Source organism: Taurulus bubalis, assembly GCF_910589615.1.
Source record: "Taurulus bubalis genome assembly, chromosome: 16".
Classification (NCBI taxonomy): Eukaryota; Metazoa; Chordata; class Actinopteri; order Perciformes; family Cottidae; genus Taurulus; species Taurulus bubalis.
Genome location: NC_136604.1, coordinates 2,922,933 through 2,935,303, shown reverse-complemented (window position 1 = coordinate 2,935,303; position 12,371 = coordinate 2,922,933).

The window sequence follows — 12,371 nt, the reverse complement described above, 5'->3', positions numbered from 1 at the left end:
AGGATTGATTTATGTCACTATTTTATTCTATGGGATTTTTTCATTAAAAAACATTCCTGTATGGTTACTTCAGCCAGACATTGACAATATCTCTATTGATTTCATGCAATACAGGATTTGATTCATATCACCCACCCCTATCAACACCGCTGCAATTAGTGCAATTATTTCCAATAACATCATATGACAAATCGGCTTAATAGCCGAGTGCTATTATTGCTTTTATTTATAACTCTATTGTAATATGATAATACTACTCTGCTGAAATACTTCCACTATACAGCTAATTATCATGTCTATATGACTCCTGATTCTGATGATACCTGCGCATAGTGGTGGTATTTATTTTGTGAAATCATACCTGTGTATGAAATGTGCAATATAAGTAAACTGGTTACTGCTTTGCTGCTCTTACACAATACTGCTCCATACACAATATAGTTGGTATGATAATAATAATAATATTAATAATAAGGTTTCTCTAATAAAGCAGCATGTGGCAGTCAGTCTGACCTACCTGTATGGAGTGGAGCTCCGGTTAATCCATCAGTGACAGCAGGTTTGAGCTCTGGACTCCTGATGGTCCTACATACCGGGGACAAGTCACCCACATTACTACGAGTAAGACTTCCTGTTGGTCCCCTTCACAATAAAACGTTGACTTGAGAAACGAAACAACACCAAGGTCTTTTACATCTAGAGTTGTACATATCATAGTAATGCCATATGTTCAACATGCAATCAGGAGTATATTTCAAAACGCTGCTCGTAGTTCTGCGTAGCGCCAGCAACTTTTATTTTGAAGGCAAACTGCCGTGCAGCCACTTCTCTTCTGATGAAGGGACTGGCATGCGACAACTTTTACACTTTGAAAAGCACCAGTGCAATAAATATGAAAGGACTCAAGCCGTGCAGTCACAATGCTCAGAAGAATGATCAAATAACTGGAAAAGAAAAGAAAAGTAGTATTCATATGGTACAATTTGTATTATTTAAATGATATCTGTGAATGGTTAAGTGTGTTGAGTGTAGTGGGCTGTACAGATAGAGTTCAGCAGAGTTGGATGAAGTGTTTTGAAAAGCAACTAGCTGTCAAATACATTTAGATGGGTTAAAAGTACAATATTTGTAGAAAGCCACATCACATTTTTTTAAAGTTGTTATGCCGAACGTGTTAGCAAACCGTTTTCTAAATACACATTAGTATATACACTCTTACATTAGTATATACACTCTTACAAAATCACAAACCCATACAACAAAACTGCATCATCAACTTTGTGTGGAGGGAAAACATGTTTTTCTCCCGGACTGTGGTTGCAGTTGTAAACACGTGATAAACCTTGTGGATTAATACATTGTTTCTGACCACATGGTGACTGTGAGTCCAATATTCTCTCTCTTTTAGCTCTGGTTTGGTCTCCACCGACTCCTGTCTGGCTCTTCAGCTGCTCAAAGCTCCACCAGGTTGCAGTTGTATGTTCATCACAACGTTTTCCTTTTGTGAAAACAGCTGCCTGCTGGAAATACGGTTAACAAGTCATCACTTTTTACACTACACATCATTATTTCATCCTTATGTTGCTTTAAGTACTTGGCGCTTCAGGGTTCTATCCACCACTTTCAAAATAGTACTCGTATTATTTTTTTCCCGCAAACTTGAAAGGTCGTCCACTGCAGAATGCTCTCTACACGGGGAAACTGAGTTCTGGTATTGATCAGTGTAAAGGTTGTTGCAACTAGCAACCATCGTTCACAGCTAAGAAAAACTAGCATGAGACCAAAAGAATACAAGCGTATACTAAAAATGACTTATAGGGTGAGGGAGACAGAACATGGAGTCTGGGGTTGGACTGGAACATGGTTCTGTCAGGGTGGGCCAGAGAAAAAGGGATATTTAGGATGTTTTAAGCCTAATCTTTATGGAGTCGTATGCTGAGAGGAAACCTGAGAAGGTTAAGCGTCTGTGAGAGATACCTGGAGGATGTCGGAATGAGAAACCTCCATTGGCTGCTCCCATAATTCATACAGACAGGCTCAGGTGAGGCCTCATGCCCAATTCCTGACATAAATCACAGATATGTCTGAGACATGCCACTGCTCTCGCTGAGGAAAGTTTCCAATCATTTAAATGAGTGTCAACCTCTGAGGAAGATCCTCCACTTGTCTAACATACCGGTTTGCTACTGCTTAGCATGAACTCACAAGCATAACAAGTGGACAAAGGTATTTGAGCTTCATCAGAAGATGAAGAATTCACAGTGGTCATGGAACTGTAGTTTTAAATTAAATTAAATTAAAAAAAGGGTGGCTTTTACGTTCAGCTTCAAGGCTAAGAGTCTCAGCCTGCTTTGATGTTTTATTTCTGTATTCAAGCCCTGAATGCTGCTGGCCGCCTGGGAAGAGACGGCCGGTAACGCCGGCTGCGGCCCGCTGTCTGCAGACGGCTCTGCGTTAAGACAACACAGCCGGGCAGCAACAACACCAACACCGGGCTGGCAGTTTGGAAGGCGCTTCCTGTCGCAGTTCAACATATTTTCATAAGACCGACGACTTTCCATAGCACACGGCTGACGGCCAGACGCTTTCTGACACAAGCATGGCCTTGTGGAATGCCGCCAGGGTCGGAGTGGGAACCAAATTCGGCTTTGGCACTCACATGGGCTGTTCCAACATAAAGTGCAGGTACATTGGTATTCCCATCATTGGTGCTGGTGGTGGCCTTGTGGGCCGGCCCACTTGGCATTTGCCTGAATTGTCTGAAACTGAGCACGGGATCAGAATCTTTTCAGCTGCACCCCACAGCCTGGTGGAGGCCGTGAGATGAGCTCCCTCAGCTTTGGTTTTTCACAATGACAAAAAAAAGATTTGGGAAAAGGGATTTTTTGGGACATTCTAAAACAAAAGTGTATCAGGTCTGAACCAAAATGTTTATAAAAAAGCCCCCCAAAAAATAATTATTCTGCTTAGAGAGTTCATTGTTTATGATTATTTCTTGAATGTGATGAAACATGACGAAGTAGGCAAGACTCGATAAGTTTAGCTTTGTTATCTTGCTTTTTGTTGGTTTTGCTGACGTGGTTGTGTTGTGATGCTAACTTTGGGCAGGAAATCTGCTACAGCCTTGTAGCTCCTATATGTAATGAGCAATCCAAAAACAATAAATGAATGAAGGAAGTCAATCACAAGGAAGCCCCCCTGAAGAATCCTCTGCTTTATGGTCTATTTGACTCTAAATCATTTACTAAATGAACATCATACCCGTAGAAACGCAACTAGCATAAACAACTGCTCTTAGCGGACTTCCTCGCGTAATGTTTCATAACAAAGAAGAAGCGTAAAGTCAGTGTTCACTTTTAGCCCAAGCTGGTCTCCTGGGTGAAAGCCCTGTCTTTGTTTGACCAACTCTTTGACGAACACTTAACTTTCAATACTAGTCGCTCGATATTCTTCGTCCCTTAAATCACGCGCCACTGCGTCCCTCTGTCTGAATGCAGACACGTTGAGATGAAACGCTTCCCCGGTTTACAGAAACGCACCAGGCCAACAATGCTCCCCTGGTACCGAGCGGATAGTAACCAACAGAACTTTAGCTGTGTTCGCTTCGTTTGCATGAGGCACATGCTAACTACTCTGGATATCGTCACCTTCCTAAAACAATGGCCCAAGTAATCTTTTCAGGTTTTTCGGAAAACACAAAAAAAATGCTCGCAAAAATGCTAACTAAATTGCTAGCTTAAATGCTATCTTAAAAATGCCATCTTGAAAAGTTTGTAAAATTGCCTAAGTCACATAGTATAGCTCTCAGACGTGCTCAAGCGACAGTTCTTGAGGCACACATCCAAACAGACTTTGGTTGAGCTGAACTGTTTTTTAGAAAGCAGCATTGTTTAAATGTAACTTCAAGGGGCCACATAGCGCTATATATCTACTGCACCAGGCCACAGCGACAGTTTTAGAGCCTTTATGCATGCTTACACCAGGAGCTCGCAGGTATGGAGTCTTCCTGAACTTGCCATGCTCGGATCATTTGTTGAAGCTCCCTGTGGCACTTCGGCAGGCCTGACAGCTTCATGCGGTCGGCCCAGGAGCTCCGCTCGGGGGCCCTGATAGGCATGTGGTAGATATGCAGAGGTTGTCTCAGACATGTTGGCTCACATTGCATCAGGAGGAGATGCTGCATTCAGGGGCAACTACTGAATAAAAGCAATCACGGTGTCCACCTTGGTATGCAGAATATGAACTCATAACCTCGGGAGGTGGTGATTGGTGAGTTTTACAAGATGCAGCTCAGTCCAGCAGTTATTGTGGTCATGTCCCGGTTAACGAGCAGAACAGAATGGCCCCATAAACATCCAGCCCTCCAAAAAGAAAAAAAAGGCTTCTGGGGACTCACCTTGAGGGGAATTTACATTAATATGAATGATGATGACTTACACGACGGGACCAAAGCAAACAGACTCAGGCCGACGCTGATATATGAGTGGGGTGATGAATTAGTCGATAATTGCTTTTTTTAAGGGCAGCTCTGTGTCCAGTGAGGGGAACCCACCAACAGGATCAGGAGCATCATTTTATTTGACAGTTTCAGGAGCGTCTGTGTGTAAAACCTGCAAGAAACGTGCCTCGTTCTGCCGAAAGAGCTCGACTCACTCAAAGAATTGATCTTAAAAGCAAAGTTCGGAACTAAAATAAATAGTTGTCATATTTGAACATTTTTACACATAAAAACGGTTCATTCAAAGCTGCGGTAATCAATGTTTTAAATATTTGGGGGGGGATCACATGAGGAGCGCCATGGCCTCACAGTAAGAGGGTCCTGGGCCCTTCTGCGTCTCTGTGGGCCTAAAGATATGCAGGTAGGTTCAAATGGTTCATTAATGGCTCTAATTTGCCCGTAGGTGTGAGTCAGAGCTATAAAGTTAACGAAAACTGAAAGAAACTAAAAGCAGTGGGAAATATTGTAAGACACCGAAACATTTTTTTTCTTTATAAACTTGACTAAATATATCGCCTGGTTACATATTACATGCTACATATCACCTGGTTACATATTACATGCTACATATTGCCTGGTGACATATTACATGTTACATATTGCCTGGTGACATATTACATGTTACATATTGCCTGGTTACAAGTTACATATTGCCTGGTTACATATTACATATTGCCTGGTTACATGTTACAAATTGCCTGGTTACATGTTACATATTGCCTGGTTACATGTTACATATTGCCTGGTTACATGCTACATATTGCCTGGTGACATGTTACATATTGCCTGGTGACATATTACATGTTACATATTGCCTGGTTACATGTTACATATTACATATTGCCTGGTTACATATTGCCTGGTTACATGTTACATATTGCCTGGTGACATATTACATGTTACATATTGCCTGGTGACATATTACATGTTGTCTGGTTACATAGAACATGTTGCATATTGCCTGGTTACATATTACATATTGTCTGGTTACATATTGCATGTTATATATTGCCTGGTTACATATTACATGTTACATATTGTCTGGTTACATGTTACATATTGCCTGGTGACATATTACATGTTAAATATTGCCTGGTGACATATTACATATTGCCTGGTTACATGTTACATATTGCCTGGTGACATGTTACATATTGCCTGGTGACATATTACATGTTACATATTGTCTGGTTACATATTACATATTGCCTGGTTACATGCTACATATTGCCTGGTGACATGTTACATGTTGCATGTTGCCTGGTTACATATTACATGTTACATATTGTCTGGTGACATATTGCCTGGTGACATATTACATGTTACATATTGCCTGGTTACATGTTACATATTGCCTGGTGACATATTACATATTGCCTGGTGACATGTTACATGTTACATATTGCCTGGTTACATATTACATGCTACATATTGTCTGGTTACATATTACATATTGCCTGGTTACATATTACATGTTACATATTGCCTGGTTACATATTGCATATTGTCTGGTTACATATTGCATGTTACATATTGTCTGGTTACATGCTACATATTGCCTGGTGACATATTACATATTGCTTGGTTACATGTTACATATTGCCTGGTTACATATTACATGTTACATATTGTCTGGTTACATATTACATATTGTCTGGTGACATGTTACATATTGCCTGGTGACATATTACATATTGCCTGGTGACATATTACATGTTACATATTTTCTGGTTACATGTTACATATTGCCTGGTTACATGTTACATATTGCCTGGTGACATATTACATGGTACATATTGCATGGTACATATTGTCTGGTTACATATTGCATGTTACATATTGTCTGCTTACATATTGTCTTGTTATATATTACATGTTACATATTGTCTGCTTACATATTGTCTTGTTATATATTACATGTTACATATTGTCTGGTTACATATTACATGTTACATATTGTCTGGTTACATATTACAAGTTACATATTGCCTGGTTACATGTTACATATTGCCTGGTGACATATTACATGTTGCATATTGTCTGGTTACATATTACATGTTACATATTGCCTGGTTACATACTACATGTTACATATTGTCTGGTTACATGTTACATATTGTCTGGTTACATATTACATGCTACATATTGTCTGGTTACATATTACATATTGTCTGGTTACATATAACATGTTACATATTGCCTGTTTACATGTTACATATTGCCTGGTGACATATTACATGGTACATATTGCATGCTACATATTGTCTGGTTACATACTACATTTTACATATTGTCTTCTTACATATTGCCTGGTTACATATTACATTTTACATATTGTCTTGTTACATATTGCATGTTACATATTGTCTGCTTACATATTGTCTTGTTATATATTACATGTTACATATTGTCTGGTTACATATTACATGCTACATATTGTCTGGTTACATATTACATATTGTCTGGTTACATATAACATGTTACATATTGCCTGTTTACATGTTACATATTGCCTGGTGACATATTACATGGTACATATTGCATGCTACATATTGTCTGGTTACATATTACATTTTACATATTGTCTTCTTACATATTGCCTGGTTACATATTACATTTTACATATTGTCTTGTTACATATTGCATGTTACATATTGTCTGCTTACATATTGTCTTGTTATATATTACATGTTACATATTGTCTGGTTACATATTACATGCTACATATTGTCTGGTTACATATTACATATTGTCTGGTTACATATAACATGTTACATATTGCCTGTTTACATGTTACATATTGCCTGGTGACATATTACATGGTACATATTGCATGCTACATATTGTCTGGTTACATATTACATTTTACATATTGTCTTCATACATATTGCCTGGTTACATATTACATTTTACATATTGTCTTGTTACATATTGCATGGTACATATTGTCTGGTTACATATTGCATGTTACATATTGTCTGCTTACATATTGTCTTGTTATATATTACATGTTACATATTGTCTGGTTACATATTACATGTTACATATTGTCTGGTTGCATATTAAAAGTTACATATTGCCTGGTTACATGTTACATATTGTCTGGTTACATATTACATGTTGCATATTGTCTGGTTACATGTTACATATTGTCTGGTTACATATTACATGCTACATATTGCCTGGTTACATATTACATGTTACATATTACATATTGCCTGGTGACAAATTACATGTTACATATCGTCTGGTTACATGCTACATATTGCCTGGTTACATATTACATGTTACATATTACATATTGCCTGGTGACAAATTACATGTTACATATCGTCTGGTTACATGTTACATATTGTCTGGTTACATATTACATATTGCCTGGTTACATGTTCCATATTGTCTTGTTACATATTGCATGTTACATATTGTCTGGTTACATATTGCATGTTACATATTGTCTGGTTACATGTTACATGTTACATATTGCCTTAATCAAATCATGATCACAAACTGTGTTTTTTGTTGTTGTAAAAAAGTAAAGTAGACCCAGAAAAGAAGAAGAAGGAAGGAATGAAAGTGTGTGCAGGACTTTGACAGCTCCAGGAGGAGAACATGAAGAGGTTTCCATGACGAAGTGTGAGATGGAAGCGATAGCGTTGGTGGACGGAGGCGACGGAGCAGATGCAGCAGCTTCACAGTGTCTGGACTTGCTGGAGCGGCACCAGCTGGCTTCCTCCAGGCTACTGCTCTCAGCAGACTGAACGTGGCCGGCATGCAGCTCTGTGGTGATGATAAACACACGCGGCCATGAACATATTCACAGAGATCGTTTCCTCCTCCATCACATGTTGTGCTACAGTTCAAAGTGGTTGATTCATCCTCCCGCTGAAGGGGACAATTACAACCTGAACCCCGTCAGCGTACTCCCACCCAGCAGGCTGCTGCAACTTGTGCAGGCAAATACATTACATACATTACATTACATTTTGTATTTGCTTGGGTTATCTTTGTCTCATATACAAATTAGTTTGATGACAAATATGCAAAACAATAAAAATCAGGAAGTGGGCAATACTTTTTCACATTACTGTAACTACTCAATGCAGTTTGTTTAACAGGTAACAGACTACAGAGAAAACATCTCCACTCTGACAGTGAAAGGACGTCTGATTTCTCTACAAACATATTTTCCTCTCTCCTCGTATGGTCCAAGCTCCAGGTTGGTTGAGGCCGTTTTTTCTTTCAGGTCCTCCAAGTCTTTGAAACTGGTCTTCTCTTTCTCAGAAGCATTGTCCTTCAGGGTCCTGGTCTCTTCTTCCAGGCGTGTCTTGCTGTTGTTCTCCTAGAGGAGCTCATCTGTCTCCACTTGTTACATATTGTCTGTTTCGGTCACCTGTCTCTGCAGTTCGGAGGTAAGCTGCTTCACCTTCTCCTGCAGCAGCGGATGGTTTCAGCTCCCTGCTCCCGGTCCTGGTCCCAGTCCTGGTCCCGGTCCTGGTCCCGGTCCTGGTCCCGGTCCTGGTCCCGGTCCTGGTCCCAGTCCTGGTCCCGGTCCTGAGCCCGGTCCTGGTCCCGGTCCTGGTCCCGGTCCTGGCGCTCTCCTTTGAGCTGGGTGAGTTCTGTTCGGAGGCCCTGACTGACCTCCTCCTCAGCCTGGAGCTTAGAGACCAGCGCCCGGTTGTTTGAGGCCTGTTTATCTATCAGGTCCTCCAAGTCTTTGGAAAGAAAATGTTGGTGTGCTGTGGAAACAGAGAAATAACATTTAGTAGTAGTATTAAAGTGTGTATTGTATTAGATTGTATTGTGTATTGTATAATTGTGTATTGCAATTATTATCAACTTGACTTCATGTTAAAGGCTGACTGATTCTGGATTCATTTTAAAGGCCAACCCTCACAGCACTATTTGAGGGTTAAAGTTGACAATAATGAAATACGAGATAACCAAACTTAAATAACGAGCAGATTTTGTTTTTTCTTTTGAAGAGAGATGCAAAGCGAAGCAGGTGACCCGGATAATGATCTAGGTTATTGATCAAGACATCAATAACCTAGATAATTATCAAAGACAGGTAAATATAACTAAATGTATGGTTTACATAAACCTGTACTGCCATCTACTGGTAGAAAGGGGAAACACCTTTACTCTGCGTCTCCTCGTCCAGGCTCTGCTCTGCGTTCACTCAACAAACAGCCCAATAAGATGGACACATAAGTATTCAGCTAGGTGCTACTCAATCCAACACACTATCCCGTTAAGCAATCAACAGTATCTAACAGTGAGATCAGCTGCACCTTTAAAATGTCCCACACATTTATGGGTTAATATGAATAGTCCGACGACAATAATGGAGCACTAAACTGGTTACTCACTCTACATAACACAAACTACAAATACGTTTTCCTGACAATAATTCTGCAATTTCAATTTAGGAAATAGTTTGACATTTTGGTTAATATGCTAATTCACTTCATTGATTTAAATGGGCAGTTTAATACCTGTATGGTATTTATGAAGCAACCAGTCGATTAGCTTAGCTTAGCATAAAGACTGCAACATAGAAACAGTTAGTCTTGCTCTGTCCAAAGATTTAGAAAACTCGCCGAACACCTCTTGCATTAAAGTGCTTACTGTGATTGACAGGTCCAGATATGGTCACTTCCGTTCACTGGTTGCACAAAAACAAGATGGCGGCGGCCAGAGTCCAAGATGGCCGAAATGCTGAAATCGAGGCCTCAAAGCTGCAGATTATCACACACAAATCCATCTTGTCTTGGCTTCAAGTTCTGCGTTTGTGTGGAGTTAGCCAGTGAGCGGACCAATCAGCATCCTGTGAGGAGCTATGGGCGGGGCTTATGTGAGCGTGTGACAACACGGAGAGACCAATATAATACAATGGCAGAGATACAGAGGTTAGCTTAAGGTGTCCTATGTTGAACAGATTGTAACGCTCCCTGAGGCCAAACCCTTCGCTCAATAACATCATCAACAGTTTGGACATCAGAGGGCACCAAAGTCAAATAGGTTTGCACATCCTGCAGTTAGAAATGTACGACTCCATTTCAGACTGAGGGACTTTCCAGCTCCCTGAAGTTTCATCAGAAAAGCTTTCACTTCCTGTAAAACCTCCTGAACTTGCCTGAACTCGTTGCTCACATTCCTCTGAGCCAATCAGGGACAAGCAAGTCAGACGGGATCAAATCAGCAGCGTCGATGTGGCCGTTTCTCAACATTTTGACATTGCAGTTTTGTTTGTCATTTCCTCAATACATTAGGTTTCATGTTGCTAATATTTAGCAAAATATGTGACAGCAATATGGCATGTTTTTGATTGTAAATTAAACTGCAATTGAAAACTGAGCATGTCTTCATTACGGGCTGAAGCTGTGCCAGACCTACTGGCCCATATCATCTTCATCCTGCATCCTCTTCATCCCACATCATCTTCATCCTGCATCATCTTCATCCTGCATCCTCTTCATCCTGCATCATCTTCATCCCACATCATCTTCATCCTGCATCATCTTCATCCTGCAATCCTCTTCATCCTGCATCATCTTCATCCCGCATCATCTTCATCCTGCATCATCTTCATCCCACATCATCTTCATCCTGCATCATCTTCATCCCGCATCATCTTCATCCCGCATCATCTTCATCCTGCATCATCTTCATCCTGCATCATCTTCATCCCACATCATCTTCATCCTGCATCATCTTCATCCCGCATCATCTTCATCCCGCATCATCTTCATCCCGCATCATCTTCATCCTGCATCATCTTCATCCCAGACAGTGACCCTGTGAAACCAAACAATACTCATCCCAAACTCCCCTCCAGTGTGTGTTTGTGTATCTGCTGTGTTCTCAACACAAGCACAACGAGAACAATGTAAAAGTCCACACACTGGAAGCCCTCTTCCTAACCTATGATTTAATTATTGTTTCATATTTATTCTGATTATTATCTACGTGCCTCAGCTCTTCCTTGTTGTCAGTGTTTTGCTACATTTTGAAAAAAGAAAGAAAAAACTGTTCAATGAAACCTTAAGTAAAGAGCTCAACATAAAAACACCAAAGTGGGGTTTACACTGTGTACCTGGTCATTTGAAAGTGCCTTCGTCATTTCAAGGATTGATTGTCAGGTTTCTTCCCCTGTTTTCCCTGTGAAAGGGTTTTTACTATCTTTATTGGGGGAGTTGTTCCTGATCCGATGTGAGGTCCCGGGACAGGGATGTCATGTGTACAGATTGTAAAGCCCTCCGAGGCAAACTTGTATTTGTGATGTTGGGCTATACAAAATGAACTGAATTGAATTGTGAAAATAAATGTTATTTACCTAACAATGTTTTTTTTTAAGGGTTTGGGGTGAAGAACACTTTAGCGCTCCCTCTGTCTTGATAAAGTATCAGCATTGAAGCAACTGTAAGAATGTAATGTGAGAAAATAACATGTGTTATTTTCAAGCACGCGGTGGAATGTGCTGTGACTTTGGTTATGCTTTTTGGTTTTCTTAACGCAGCCTTTGCTACTCCATCACTTCGTATTCAGTGAGGACATGAAGCATATCATATTTACACCGGTTCAAGCCCTCAGTCACTCAACCAGCTAACAGGGCCGTCAGTGAGTCCCTGAGGGTTCAGGGTCTGAGGCCTTAGGGGACACTGGGCCTGTGACTCATCACAAGGAGGACCAGCACAGGCGTGACTAATGACATGAACTATGCTCTGTTCTAGTCAACTGCCCCAGTGAGAGGGAGCCAGTGTGCACAAGACCGGGTCCTGAAATCAAAGCAGCTAAATGGAATCCAGCCGTCATTCATTTCCTCATAAAAATGTGAAATGTTGCTGTCCTAGTCTTTGGTATTTGTTTT